Below are 15,290 nucleotides of genomic sequence, written 5' to 3'. Positions count from 1 at the left end.
GGGCTAACACAGCCCTCTTCTTCTGCAGCCAGAGAGACTGTTTAAAGGGTCAGTCCAGCTGAATTATAAAAGAAACAAATTTTCCCACTTAAAGGATGGAAAACCCTAAATTTGTCCCCCTCACTTTAATAGTTTCAGCTTGACTTGTTTGCTCAAGTCTCTCCGAACCTTGTTTCTCCTGCTACTATCGTCCACAGGAGCGAGGGAAGAGAGATGATAAAAATGCTGATACTCATCCGTGTCGCCCAGCGCCATCAGCTCGAGGAGCAGCTGTGAGTGCCGAGCGGTGGGCTTTTCGTCGCCCGGAGTTTTGCCTCTCAGGCGACATGCGGGCAGCCCTAACTTATTGGGAAAGGCAGGTGCGGCTGTGCGCAAAATCCTAAAAAGAACAGACGCAGACATCACTCGGAAGCAAATGCTCTGCCCACTTCGTTTTTTTGAGTCGTGTTTATTTATGGTTAATGTGCTCCTAAAAAGAGGCTAAGTAAAGCGCAGTGCTCTTTAAAGAAGCAAACACAACATTACCTATCAACAAGTATCAGATATTTATGAAGGAGACTAAAAATGATTTAGGATTGGTGCACAAACAATGCAGAGGTTTATACATCATTTTTTGCTATGATACTAATGAATCATGAAAAGCACAATAACCAGTTTTATCCTCATTTGTTATTTGCTAGGCGGCTTAAAGGTACAGAAATGCAGGAAATACATATATACGGTATAAGTTTGAGTGTATGAATATATATATATATATATATAGATATACACATTGTGCCCCCACGCTCCCTTGGATGCAGCCAAAAAAAAAAACCTGGAGGTTTGAGTTTGAATATTTCTCTCACTGTAAACATAACTGAAAAAGGGAACAGTGAATATATATGATACTGGAATAGAGTGATTGTTTTCTAACCCTAAAGCTGCGTAAGAAGAAACAAAAAGGGGAGAGGTTGAACTTCAGATGTAATACTGAAGACACTGCCTCTGCTCCAGTCAAATCTCAAACCCCGGGTGCTGCAGCGCTACCCTCCAGGGCCCGCTTTTTCTGACAGTCGTCCAACTTGGCACCGGTTCCGCCGGGACCGCCGCCGCCGCCGCGCTGGCAGTTACAACAGATGCAAAACCATTACAAACTCGCCACCTGCCACGCTCTGCCTGACTTGCAGTAAAACGCTTCAATCACGTGAACTTGCCAAACTTGTACATCAATCAGCAAGGAAACGCCTCTCGGCTCCATCAGCGCACTACAGCGTTTGTTTACAGTAGAGGCTCCTGTTTAGATGAATGCAACAGTGGTGGAACGTGACTAAGTACATCAAGTCAGGCCCTGAAGTGCTTATACTTAATTTGAGTAGTTCCACGCTACGTTATACTTATTTTCACTCTGCTTCAGTGATTCGACAGATATAGTTACTGGTGACTTTCCAGATTAAGACTCTACTCCCGAAACCTATGACCATTTTGCAGTGGATTAAACTACCCCGACAGAAAATAAAGTGACCTGTAAAATGATCTCAACCTCGACCAGCCACAACATGAAGATGTGGCTCAGTAATAACGATTCAGTCCTAACACTCATGATACTGAAGCGCATTTGGATGTTAATACTACGTGTGGTGGCACACGTGGCCTTAAGAATGTAATGTTGGATTTTAAAATAAATTCAGAGCTTTTTTCGAGAAACACCTCGTATTGTGAAGATCACTACTGGCGTGACAGCAGGAGACCCCTGATTTTGGATGTGATTTTAAGATGCAGCACTTATGTGAGGAGGGAGATGTATTTGTAAATCCGGTCTAACTTTATGGTCAGGTCCTGGTCATACCCTTCCCCAACTGATGGAAAATCGGTCTTCTAGACTTAAAATCTCCCATCCAGCCTCACCCTCTGAATGGCGTATTCGGCATTCCCGCCACTGCTATTGATTTTGCCCGAAACCAGCCTTCACCTCCTTACTGTTCTGCCCCTCCCTCCCATTCCCTCTGGCACGTTATGCTCCGTTCCAAGCTTGAAGAAATGTTGTTATTCCACTCAAAAGCCAGTGAATATGTTTTGTAGAGAATCTGGCCCTTTTCTATCCTTTTTTTTGAGACTGTTTTCTTATTTTAATTTGTTCTATCATTTATTTCTAGTGAATATTCCTTTACATTTTTAAAAAAATATTTTGTGTTGTACATACTGTGTATTTTTTCTTGTTTGCAGCTTTCATGTGCAATCATTTCGGTCACCGTCATCGATGATGATGATGTGATTGCGCGCGTCTTTTGTCAGCTCGGTGCTTGGGGTCGGGTTAATGGGAAAACTATAACTAGCGCAAGGTGTCTATTTGTACCGTTCCATATGTACTCAATAAATAAACCTTGGACAGAAAGAAAAAAAAAAGCGACAGGCCTGATGGCAGAGGTGTAACTCAAGCACGGCCTGTAAAAGGCTCGGGGAGCACCTTTAATCATACCTCGATAAACCAGATCTCAGTATTGATGACTCATCCTGTTGTCGTCCTTCTGGGTTACAGCGCTAACAGCAGAACACACACACACGCACACACAGGCACACACAGGCACACACGGCGCACCCATATGTATAAACCCCACTGGTGCCTGGGCCGGGGCATTTACGAGTCAAATCACACAGGTAATTAAACCCCAGCCAGCATGTGCAGTAGCGGGATACTATGGGGTGTGGGTGGTTGGATGAGGAAGGGGGGGGTCGTGCTAATATTAGCCCTCAGCTTGCTATGTGCTGGCGCTATGCACTAGCAACTATGCTAATTCAGCAACATGAGAGGTTGTGGAGTTCAGGTAGTAACACAGCCTGGGGAGATTAAGAGGGCTTGTGTTCGGTCGATGGTGGACGAGGGAGATTCAGAGACATTCGCAGCGCAACACCAACCATTCAAACCGCCAGTCCTCCACCCGCACTGATCGAAACCGCTACGGACTTCTCTACATGCAATATTAGGTTACATCACACTGTATTTGGCACAGCTGCCTACTCATGCAAATTCCCGAGAAACGGCAGAGGACTCGCTGTCACGCTCAAAATACACCGCTCAAACTTCCACTCGTCGCCGTACTGAAGCACGATTAATCAACCGGCGACTAAAGAGGATGAACTGCCATTAAAGAGACAAGTGTCAGAGCTGTGTTAGAAATATGACTTTGTTTGCGTTTGATACGGGATGTCTGGCTCCGCAGCTTTTCCCTCCCTTCCCTTCTGACGCTGCCTTCAAAGACACATTCAGACAAAAGGGACGAGTCGTCTGAATCATGTGGAGGCACAAAACGTGTGTGTGCGAGGGAGAGAAGAAAGAAGCGGAGAGGCTCATTCGTGGAGAGAAGAGTCGGCACCGCACTGTCCGTGACCTTGCTGCCTGTACACCTCCTCTACTCACTACCGTGACTCACTGAGGGAAGAACGACACGTAAAAACACATTCTTCTTTACCTTGCTGAGGGTAAAGAATTGAATTTCTCCGGGTTCCCACGGAGCCTTTCGGGTCTGTCGTACGGTTTTACAGCTCACTGTTTCGAGCCAACCTTGCAGAACCGTCGAGGCAAAAGCAAGACGACGAGCCTACAGCCGTGCGAGCGGCTCTGTGAGGCTGCACTTGGGCGCAGCGTTGCTTTGAGCCTCGTGCCAACGCCAGAACGTTGACCGTGTTCGCCGTCTTAGCTTGGTGCAGGGGTTTTCAGAGAGGTGGATGTCATAGGGCTACAAACCGATAGCTATTGACAAACTATGGTTTATCTCTGGTTAATTATTTTTGGATTTATTAACAATTTCTAAGCATTGTCCCTTCCCCTCAGTGCACCAAACGCAGCTGTGCACCTGCTGCAGGAGGCCTGCAGAACATTAACGCACCCTGATGTGGATGGCGTTGTCTGTAGTCCCCAAGTTGCTTGTTTTGTCCAGCCAATCCTCCACCAGAAGATGTCCGGCTTCTCTGCTCGATGAATGACTTCCGTGATTATCCCACTGTCAGATATTCTGATGAATCGATTTCTGTCGACTGACCGATGAGTCGGTCGTGTCGGCTCTGTGTGGGGTGGATTGGAAGACCACGTGCCAGTCGCCACGATATCACATTCAAACACATAAAGGGCTAAACCTTCTTCTAGGGACTCACATTCATAGGAAAGGGCAGCGCACACCCCCCGTGAAAAATGCTGACAGACCTTTTCTTGAACCTATACCCACCCGCTGCTCCACCCCTGGGATGCCAGCACACCGTAGGACTTTCACAGACATCGGGATGTTGAAGGTGCAATGGTGCACTGACCTTACATCCATTTATTTCACATAATAAACCATTAAGCACGCGCTGTGACGGTCTGTGTCTAACGACCTTATCACCGTTACATCGGGTTAATTCTTTTGTTTATTCGTGCTATATTCACTTGGTGCGCTTCCATCCACCAGCGATTATGCGCATTTTCAGGACCTTGGTGGAAATTTGAAAAAAAGTTGAAAGACAAAATGTGACAGTGTGCGATAGAAAAGTGACTTAAGTATCATCTTGTTGCGCCCTCTTCTTCTGCACCGGTTTAATGGCACCTGACTCGGGTATTAGAGGCACCAGCTGTTTATTTCAATGAAACGACTCTAAATATTTTCATAACAGTGGCGGAAGGAAACGCACATCAATTGTCTCTTGTCGATTTTCTGGACATCCGGTTAAAATTAACACTAAACCAGAAATGGAAACTTGGCCACCGATTTCAGACTTGTCCGACAAGATGAAGGGGGTACAGTGGGCGATGTGGTTGAAATCAAACAATATCAATATATATCATGATATCGTAAATTCACACACACAATGTGTTGGTTTTGCATTACAGTTTGCTCACAATCATTGATTTCGAACGCAGATATTTGTAGAATGATAAAACGATAAGATAATTTCACTATAAATTCGTCTGCAGATTAATGTTCAGATTAATCATTTTGTCCGTGAAGATTCCAAAAATTGTCAAAAAATGCAGAATCACAAGTTCGCAGAGCCTAATGTGGCGTCTTCAAATATCTCGTTTTGATCGACCAGAAATCCAAAACCCAAAGATGCTCAGTTTACAATGATGCATGAAAAAGAAAAGCAGTGGAGAAGCTGAAATATTTGACATTTCACTCTTTGTGCTTGAAAAACGACGACTAACTGATGAATTGTTTCAGCACTAATAAGATCCTACTCTCACTATGTTTAATTTTGTTGAAATTCAATAACAATAATAATTATCAGCAGGCCCGAGTACACAGCGGCTCGGCAATGGGATAAATGAGATTGTTGATCTCCACGGACGCAACTTAAACAGGGGTGGCACTGCATGCATTGACATGCCCGCACAGACTGATTACACAAAAATATGCAGCCCCACGTTTCACACAGCCTCGCACATGTTCCCTCATTCATGCCTTCACACTCACAATCCCACCCGTCCACACAAACGCACACGATACACCGCGGAGTCCCACTTTTCTTGTGTGTTTTGAGTCGTCTGCCCATAAGTCGCACAACAAGACGCGCGCATCTGGATGGTTCGTATCGTCGTGCAAAGCTGTCAGCTCCCTCCGTGGATCTTTATCGTGACCGACCCCGAGCTGTCAGCAGAAACCAGAGACACTAACAGCTACATTTGTACTATAGACACACACACACAAAATCACAAAATCTTTCCTCCCCTCTCAATCCCAGACTCACCTCCCTCTCCTCCTCTCACAGCCGCTTCATCCATACAGGATCTACACCTCCCACATGGTTTATCTTGTCTCATCCTTTCTGTTATTCCGTCTTCCTTCCCTCTCATCTTCAACTCCTTCCCTCCCTCCTCCTCTCCAGCACAGCAGTCAGTGCAGACCTGTCCGACCAGCGCAGCCGGTCTCCCTCCCCGGCAGCAACGCTCGCGCTCGGCCAATTAGCAAACTCCCATCACCTAGCCCTGCCCCCTTCCCTCCGCTCTGCCTCTCACATACATGCTGAGTCAGTGTGGAGAATTTAGTATGGGCATGGGAGGTGCTGTAAGGCGGGAAAGTGCAAGACTGGGAGGGGAGAGGGGGGGCGTGAAGTGTTTAAAGGCAGCGGTACAATCTGGACCCCCTCTCCCTGTGGGATGCCGTTCAAAATAAAAGTGGCAGATGTGAGAGGCTGAAAACTGGACGACGGTGGTCTGATCTCGAGCACGTGCGAACCCCTCCTCCCAAACAGCTCAGGTGTTAATAAAAAGACGGGGACGTGAAGAACCCCAGCTGGTCAGTACATCAGAAACAAACATCGAAAATACTAACTATAAAAATACAGATCGTAATTGGCCCTACCAAAAAAAGCACATGTGAATTTATCACATGTCCAGGCGATTTGACATGACTCATTCACAGATAAACGTGGTTTTCAGGAATTTCACATCTGATGAATTCATCTGACATAAGGATATGAATGTTTCTGATTTTTAAAAAAATCAGATATCACGTGAAAACATAAATTTCGCATCATAAATTGCTAACACTTTACTTTAAGTCCCAATCTTTTCTGCATTTATTAGCAACATTTAAACATTTAATATAAGGTTAATATCACACTATAATGTAAGCAGTTTTAAGGACATTTTAAATGTTTATTAATGTACAGTATTTTCCAACAATTACAGCTTCTTTTTCTTTATCAAGATATATTTTATATTATTACAGCTGTGTTCTACTATATTACCTGTCACTGGTTTATACAGCTGCCTTTGTTTTGTTTGAGGAACAGTCCAAAATTGAAAGATATCCAGTTTACTATCATGTGTGACAAAGAAAAGCACTAAATCATCATATTTTAGAAGTTAGACGCAGCGAATATGTAACTTAATCTGTAGAGTAACTCGGAACTATGGCTACAAAAGACGCATAGTGAAGTAAAAAGTACCATATTTCCCTCCGAAATGGCGTAAAGTAGAAGTGGAACGAAGAAGAAAAGTGTAGTGTAAGTTCAGTGTTCGGGTGTCCACATACTTTTGGTCATGTAGTGTAACATCTCTCTTTGGTACACACAGCCATGTCAGTGTTTGTTTTAGTCCATGTTATTTTGCGCCGGTTTTTAAATAATTCAACAGCCCGTATTAACATCAGGATGGTTCCCCTTGATGCTGCCGGAGCAGATGGATTAGACAACGACTCTTTATGACAGATGTCCAGTTGAAAAACAAAAAAAAAGTTTTTTCAGGGATATAAAGAAAAATTGAGCGAGAAGCGTGAGATCCGGCAATGATTTATCAAAACCCTCTCATAGAACCTGAACACATCAGAGGGGGGAGAAGCAGGTAAACGCTCGCTCTCACTCGGCTGAAATATTAAAGAGAAGAACGGAAGCCTCGGAAGAACAAAAAATAGACCCAACAAAAACAAACAAACAAGTTTTTCACTCTCATTTTCTCTCCATATGAGCAGACATTCTGACTAAACGCCAAGACGCCGGTACCCAAACAGCTTCAAACATATGAAACTACTGCTAATCCCTGAGTTATTGAAGGTCTGAAGGACGGACGTACAGACAACCTGAAAACATGTCGGGGAGGAATTTAATAAAAGGTATTAAATGTGTTTTGTCACAATTAGCGTATGAATTCTCGAGTTATGGCCAAAAAGTGAGTACACATTGACCTTGACCTTTGACCTTCGACATCAGTTCGTCCTTGAGTCCAGGTGAGCGCTCGTGCCCAATCTGAAGAAACTGAGATATCGCGTTCACGAGCATGGGACGGACGTGAGGTCAGAGTGACCTTGACCTTTGACCTAATCAGTTCATCCTTGAGTCGGTCTCCAGGCAGCTCATTTATCTATGTAGCGCCGCGGCTGAAACATCCGGCATCCTCCGGTGTTGAACACAAGGATCCCGTCTGGCTGGGTAACGGTTTCAGCTAATCCGGTCCTCTAAGAGGACAGAAAACGAATCAGCCAAAGCGGCTTATATTTACTCATGTTAATACCTTGAAGAGTTTGGAGATGTCCGACTTTGACGTACCTCTGACAGGGGATTCATCACCGTTTTGTATTTTCTCCTGAGAAAATTCAAAATCTGCTCCTCAAAGTCACCGTCTGGCTCGCCAGGGCACACCACAGTCAACAGTTTGGCGGCCTTCCCCTCCGTGCGCGTACGTGCCTGCCGGGGAAGCAGGTGAAAGTGACACGCGGCCGTCAGCACCAGCCCGTCTGCAGACTGCGGACCGCATCAAGCGCCGCCAAGCCAGCTTTTGCCTTCTAGCAGTGTCAGCACTCCCGAGGCAGATGCGGACGAGAGTTTCAGAAAGCGGGGAGGCTTTCAGTGGCCCGTGTGAAAAGAGCAACTCTCTCATCCTGACTGCTGTTCTATTTCAGACAAATAACGTTAGGGGCAATCAAATTAAAAGATTATGTTGAGCGTTCTTTGCGGATGAACTTGAGAGTCCTACACAGACAAACAATGGCACTCATTGATCGATGGGGTTTTAAAAATAAACTCCTTGACAAGAGGAGGCTGAAGACTGGATCTCCTCTTTTCAGTCATTCACCCCCGGCTGTCTTTTGATTAGTGATAAAATGATTAGTTGATTCATTGATTAGTCAACAGACAGAAAATGAATCAACGACAATTTCGAAGTGGTTTATCAAAGAAAAAAATGGCCAAAAAAATGCACTGGTTCCAAAAAAACAGGACATTTAATGACGTCACCTTGTGCTCTGCCAAACTGCGATGGGTACTTTTTGTGACGTTTTTCTTGGCTGCAGCCCGACTTTTAACGGACTCACAAACTGAATTATAGTAGCATGAAGTAGTAGCAAACATCAGAAAAAATACAGTGTGGTTATGTCATTCTCCTCTAATGAGATGTAAGAAAACTAAGTGCAATTTTTTGGGTTATCCCATGATTTATTAGGTTGAAAAATACCGTAGTTCTTCCTTTTAAAGCAGGAGATTTTTTTTCTCAACCAAATCAAGACAGTCAAAATATTTATAAGTCCATTACGGAGCATGTGATTTATGGAACTCTACTCCTCAATTAAAGCCCTTGAAATCAGATAAACTGCAGTACCACCTGCCGCTGGACACTTTGGCGGGGCACTGAGGGCTATCAAGCATCGGGGAAAATCAATTACTGGCACTGAAATGTTACCAAACGGCCGGGGGATCGAGCCCTGCATCCCCACGCTCGTACCGCACCGTTGCTGGGTGGAAGGAGAAGGAATTTCAGCATGTAACAAGGAGAAAGTGCCTGTACAACAGATTTGCGTTTCATTAATCACACAGGACCCGGGCCACTGCAAAGCGCTCCATTTGCACTGCAGCCAACGTGCAGAAAAAGCCTCACAGATTGGAGCAGCTGACAGCAGGCGACCACTCACTGCAAGGAAACACAGCATGATTGTAAAATGCTAATGCTCGCTACCATCACACAAGCTCACTCCTATCCAAATGCTAAAAGGCCCCCTCCCAAAGACGCCCACTACCACACCTCCAAAACGTATTCTTTGGCTTTCAGTGCCGGATATCGTGAGCCGAAAATACACCGCATACAGATCTTCATTACAGCTACGGCGACTTTAAACACGCAAAATCCGGTGGTTGTTTGAAACAAGACGAGGCATCAAAAACTGAGAGAAAATGATTTAAAAAAAAAAAGAAGACAGAGGCTGTGACCATGGGCTAGTGAGAGAGAGAGAGAGAGAGAGAGCAAAGAGTGGGAGAGTGTAGGAAGAAATAAACAGACGTGGGATGGAGAAAAAAAAACCCCACGGCAATTCAAGACCATTCTGGTCACTAATGCTGTTTTTCTTAGCAGCGTTAGTAACATGAGAATAGAGAGAGCGCTGATCATCTCAATCTTCCAATGAGAACTGACAGAGACCCAAACATTGTTACCGCTAACCACTTTGTTACTGCAGCTCTCACGCAGGCCATCAAGGCGCCTGTGTCCTGCTTCCTACAACACAAGCTTTTATCCTCTAGCTAAAGGATAAGGCTGCTGATGTTCTGTGTTTTTCTTGCCGTCAACGAACGTCCAAAACCATCGACGAATGTCTCCTGCTAACAAGTGTTGTGTGTGTATCCAGAGCCTGATGTCTTATTATCTTATTCCTCTGTGCCACAGATGCTCCACTGTTGTCCAAAAACTATAAAAAAAAAACATTGAACCTGATTCACACTGTCTTCAGTTCAGCAGCGCCTTCAGTTTTTTTTTGCTGTTTTCAAACTATTAAATTCAGTCCAGTACAAAACTAGACCCATAGAAGCACATCTTTTATAAGGTAGTTGGTAAGCCAACAGCTGCCTGTTTATAAAATACTTACTTCATGATTGTTTCAGTGGCTTTTGCTGTTTTTAATAAGCTTTTAACCGGTAGATTGTGATAATAAAGCCCTTGGGGAACTTTTATCAGGAACATTATCATTCATTTGGGGTCGTGCTTGTGTCCACCTGACAGATTCCAGTATTCCCTCTGCTTTTAGCTCTGTTTTTGGTCTCCACCAGCTCCTGAGGGAAACATCCGGCTCTTTAGCTGCTAAAAGCTCCAACATCTTCACCGGCTGCTCTCTGACTGCGTCTGTCTGGCCTTAGTGGCCTTTTTCTCTGCCTGCGGAGAGAATGCACCGAAACAGTTAAGCTGCGGTCCGGACAGATAAAGAATGGGCTGGGACTCCATCTAAAGATCCGTATAGATGAGCGGAGCTGCAGATTCAGGCGATAATTCTCATCTTTGTTGGGTCTTCACTACACGTGACTATCACTCTCATCTGATAAAGTGTTGATATCAGGCTAGAACACCATCTGGCTGCCATTAATACTCTCTGCGCAACAAATGTGTATTAATCCGCAGCTGAAAATAGTCCCTGTTTGAGTGATGTTTGCTATATATATATAGCACCCAGCCTTTTTAGGATATGTCTGAGCCTTTTTTTTAAATGAAACTTTATTTGTGGTATGAACCAATGGGTTTGAGTCTGACAGCCGGAGGCTAACGCATTTCTTCGTTTTGGTCATTTTATGGAATTATCCTTTAAATAAGGATAATTATTTAAAGGATAAATAATTATCCTTTAAATTCTTAACTCCTGTCATACTCAGAAGATATATAGCAACTTGTGATCAACTACCCAAGATCCTGAAATTGATTCTTAATCGCCACAGAGCATGTAAGAATGAAGGTAATATGGAGTTCTACATCTGCAGTGTAACAAGCACAGAGTGCAGTTGACTTGTAGGGCATCTGGTTCCGCAGAGACCGCTCTGACAAGCAGCCCTTCGAATGTGATGGAGTAGATGTGTGCTTCTGTGAGTTTTGCTTGTCTCCCTGTCCAGGAAAGGTGGGAAGAATGAGGTCTTTCTCCACCCCCACCGGTCCATGAGTCTAGACTGAGCCCCAGATGGGGGATTCACAAACTGCAACAAATGAAGACAAAATGCTTCCAGCCGCCCTTGGCGGCGGGGGAATGGATGTGCTCCCGTGCTGATATAGGGGGACATTTGACTGGGTCTTCAACCAGTCGTGCCGCTCTGTCCTGTCTGAGCTGCAGAGGAGACGAGAGGTCTTCTGCAGTGCAATTCATCTTCAGGAGCATGCATTATTAGCACACAGCCAAACTTGGCGAAGGATTTGACTTCATTGGGGCTGCAACTGACGATCACTTCCATTATTTATCAATCTACTGAATATTTTATCAATTGCTTGTTTGCTTGGTCTGTAAGTTGTCGGGAAATTGTGAAAAATGCTCACCTCAAATGTTGTGAAATGTTCCGTCGTGTCGGAGCAACAGTCCAGAACCCAGAGACACTAAGTTTACTATCACAGAAGAGGAGGATAACCAGAAAACATTACCATTCGAGAAGCCGGGACCTGTACATTTGTGCAAATTTTGGCCTAGAGAAACTTTTGCAGGTCAAGTGTTTGTGGATCAACTGATCGGTTTATCGACTGATGACTACAGCAGGATGGATGTGAATGGATGGATAGAAAAGTTTGTGTGTTTGGTTGACTGCTTTGGCCTGATACACCAATTTAAATGATGAAATAAGTGAAAACAACTGCGGCAAGTCATCTCCATTTTCTGCCTTCGTTCAATGGTAAATCTCATTATTTTGCATGCAGACGGAGCAAAAAAGGCCAAATGCTACGGATGTGAGGAAACCCTCTGCATTCACCTGTGCCTCCTGTGCGCTGGCACAGGCTAAGTTATCAAAAATCCTCTCACGTACACGCTCACCTTACAGATTAAAAACACCCCGGTGCCAACTTTTCCTGCCAAGGGCAAAACTTGGGCTGTGAGCGGCGCGACCAGGTGCGTCGGTGACAGCGGTGTTTGTGCGGGGTTTGACCTTTCTCCGGCGGCTCCCGTGTCCTACGGGTCCGGCCGGACGTGTCGGTGATGCAGTGCACTCGCCGTGCGTGGATCAAGTTGTGATGCGCCTGCCGCACGCATCTGAGGCAGCAGCACGGCACGCTGGAAAAACGCACCATCCCCTCACAAGCACGCAGGCGTCGGATGCAGCAAAGGGCTCTACTCACCAGAAAATGTGATGTTGTCACTGGAGCAGCGGCGGCGGCGGCGGCGGCGGCGTTTGTCTCCCCGGTGCCGGAGACGATGAGACGCTGTTGCATCGCCGTCTGCTGCAGGCAACGCGCCGATGGTGCCACTGCGGTCCACATTTAGCCGCTTCCCCAGCTCCTGCTGTGCGTGCGTGTGTGTGCGTGTGTGTGAGTGTGAAGGGTATGGGAGGGAGAGGGACGGTCTGTTTCACATCAGGCGGACGCAGACGTGATGCGGCGAGACGGACAGATCCTCGTTGGGTTTTCGCAGTCCGCCTCAGCCGACACAGACATCTCAACTCCTCCACTCTCTCTCTCTCTCTCTCTATCTCTCTCTCCCTCCCATGCAGCCTCCTCTCCTCTCCCTCCCCACCGGGTTGGGCATGCCCAGTCCCTGCCTCCTTCACGGGCGCCGGTTTATTGGTTGCAGGTATGAGTTGCTCAGAGTTGTGTCATCGAGCAAGTTTATCCGTGAGGCAACTTTCAGCTACAATGCAATTCGCGGTACTTTACACGGGACATAAAAGGCCGAGACAAGAAACACAAGGCAATAATGTAGAAATAGACGAAAATACACAAGTTAAAACCTTTTATGGAGGATTTAAAATGCCAAAATTAAAATAACTTCAACATATAAATAAATTGAAATACAGATTTGACACTTTTTATAAGTATTTCCTTTTTGTGTATGCATTTACTGTGTCATAATGAAATGAAAAAACATATCATATGCTAAAAGGACAATTGTTTAGCTTTTTGTCTTCAATAAGCGAATGGATTGTTCTGCGTCGTGACATGAGTCTTTCCATTGCACACGTTTCAGTGTTGTCCAGCGGACATGCGCAGCGCTGTCATTCGTTTTAGGATTAAAAGTTCACAATAGAAACAGCCTGGGGTTGTGGTCGCGAGCTTTGGTTAGTGAGAGAGCGCGGAAAGAAGCGGCTGAAAAGGGTTTCGTCCGCAGGGAGCTCGGAGCACAGCCGCTGGCCCTTCGCCTCAAGTGGCGCTAGCTGAGGTGGTTCAGGCATCTGACCAGGATGCCTCCCGGGCATCTTCCGTTGGAGGTCTTCTGGGCACGTCCAGCTGGTAGGAGACCCCGGGGCAGACCCAGAGCACGCTGGAGGGATTACATATCTCATCCGGCCTGGGGACGCCTCGGGATGCCCCACGAGGAGCTGGAAAGTGATGCTGTGGAGGGGGACGTCGAGGGGCTGCCTCGCTTTTGATAAGCGGCAGAAAATGGATGGATGGTGAATGGATGGACTAGAAAGAGTAGAAACTGACCCTGTTTGCAGGTGGAGGTGTCCCGTCAACAGTTTTGTAATGGTGGTCTCAGGGGCAAAAGGCCTTTTGGGCCGCATGGGATTTCTTTTTGGGTGCAGTACCGTGAGTGGTCACTGGGGCACATTGGCGGTAAGGCAGAGTGGCGGCGCCCTATCCGGCCATGGCAGCCATGACAGACAGCCTTTCACATTAAAACAGCTTAAAGTTATTGTTTTAACATATATCTTTCATTTGATGATGACACTGTAAACGCATGCATAAAAATGTCCGTTGTATTTCACTTTATTTCTTTGCTCAAGCTGTTTTAATTTAGACATTTAAAATCTCCCATAAAAAGAAAGTTACACCACGGTGGGAGATATGACTAAATAACCAGAAATCTAATCTAATAAAACGCTGTGGCGCTTTCACACTGTTTGTCCTCAATAAAGGAAGTCTAAACAATTTATGACCTGTAAACAGGGTTCATCTTGTAAAGTTGAATTTTTGTGACAAAACTGTTTTGTGTTAGATCCACAGTTTCTTTCATACCGTACATTTTTAAAGTGCCTGCCCCAGATGCAACGGAGATTTAGTTTGAAGCTGGTGGGGCGCTCTGAATTTCTTTGGCACGCACAACACCAAGCACCAAATCTGTTCAGGTGTTTCCCGGCAATAACCAGATCAATAATTTCCACGGGGAAATGAATACACCCCTGTATGATTAAAGCGGCGCTGAGACACCTTGAGACGCCCATGAGTTTCCTCACATTGTACTCACGAGAGCAACAATCCCGCTGTCCTTTATGTCGGATAATGAACTCATCTTCAAGTCACTTTGTGCTGAATGTTAATGAAGCCAAATGAACCACTTTGAGGGAATACACTGCACAGTCGCAGCATATTTGATTCAAACTGAGTTAGGACCCAAAACAGACATCTCCTTTACTAGATAAAAAACAATAAGGAGATAGAAATGTGTAATTTTTGGGCTAAAAACTAACCACAGAGGAGAGAAGAAGTGACGCCAGGTAAACTAGTCAGGCTTAACTACGGATTCATTTATTAAACCAACTTGTCAGTTCGAATGGACGAAGATGCAGAAGAAGCAAGAGCATGTTTTGTTTGCAGTTTCTAAATGATTTTTCTTATATGCCCGTTACACAGTTTAGCTAAGAGCCTTCAAACCTCCAACCCCTTTATCTCAGCTTCATCGTTTCTGTAGCTGGCGACGTCCGAGGCCCTGCAGATGTGAAGTGCGCTCGAAACGGTGTTTTCCCGATGTAATTTGTTTCCTTTTAGACCACAGTGACGCTGGTGTCCGCTCGTCTAACCGGCCCACCTCATTTCCTTCCGGAGGCATTAATGTCAGTTTGCTCAAATGCATTAAGATTGTGTTCCTTATGATTCCTGCCGTAATCCCTTTGGTTCTCGTTCTACTCTAAATGGAGTCCCGCTGCTGCGCTGACGAGTGAATGAATAATTTAGAGATACA

Source organism: Xiphias gladius, chromosome 9 (genome assembly GCF_016859285.1).
Source record: "Xiphias gladius isolate SHS-SW01 ecotype Sanya breed wild chromosome 9, ASM1685928v1, whole genome shotgun sequence".
NCBI lineage: Eukaryota > Metazoa > Chordata > Actinopteri > Istiophoriformes > Xiphiidae > Xiphias > Xiphias gladius.
Note: the sequence above shows the minus strand (reverse complement) of the source record.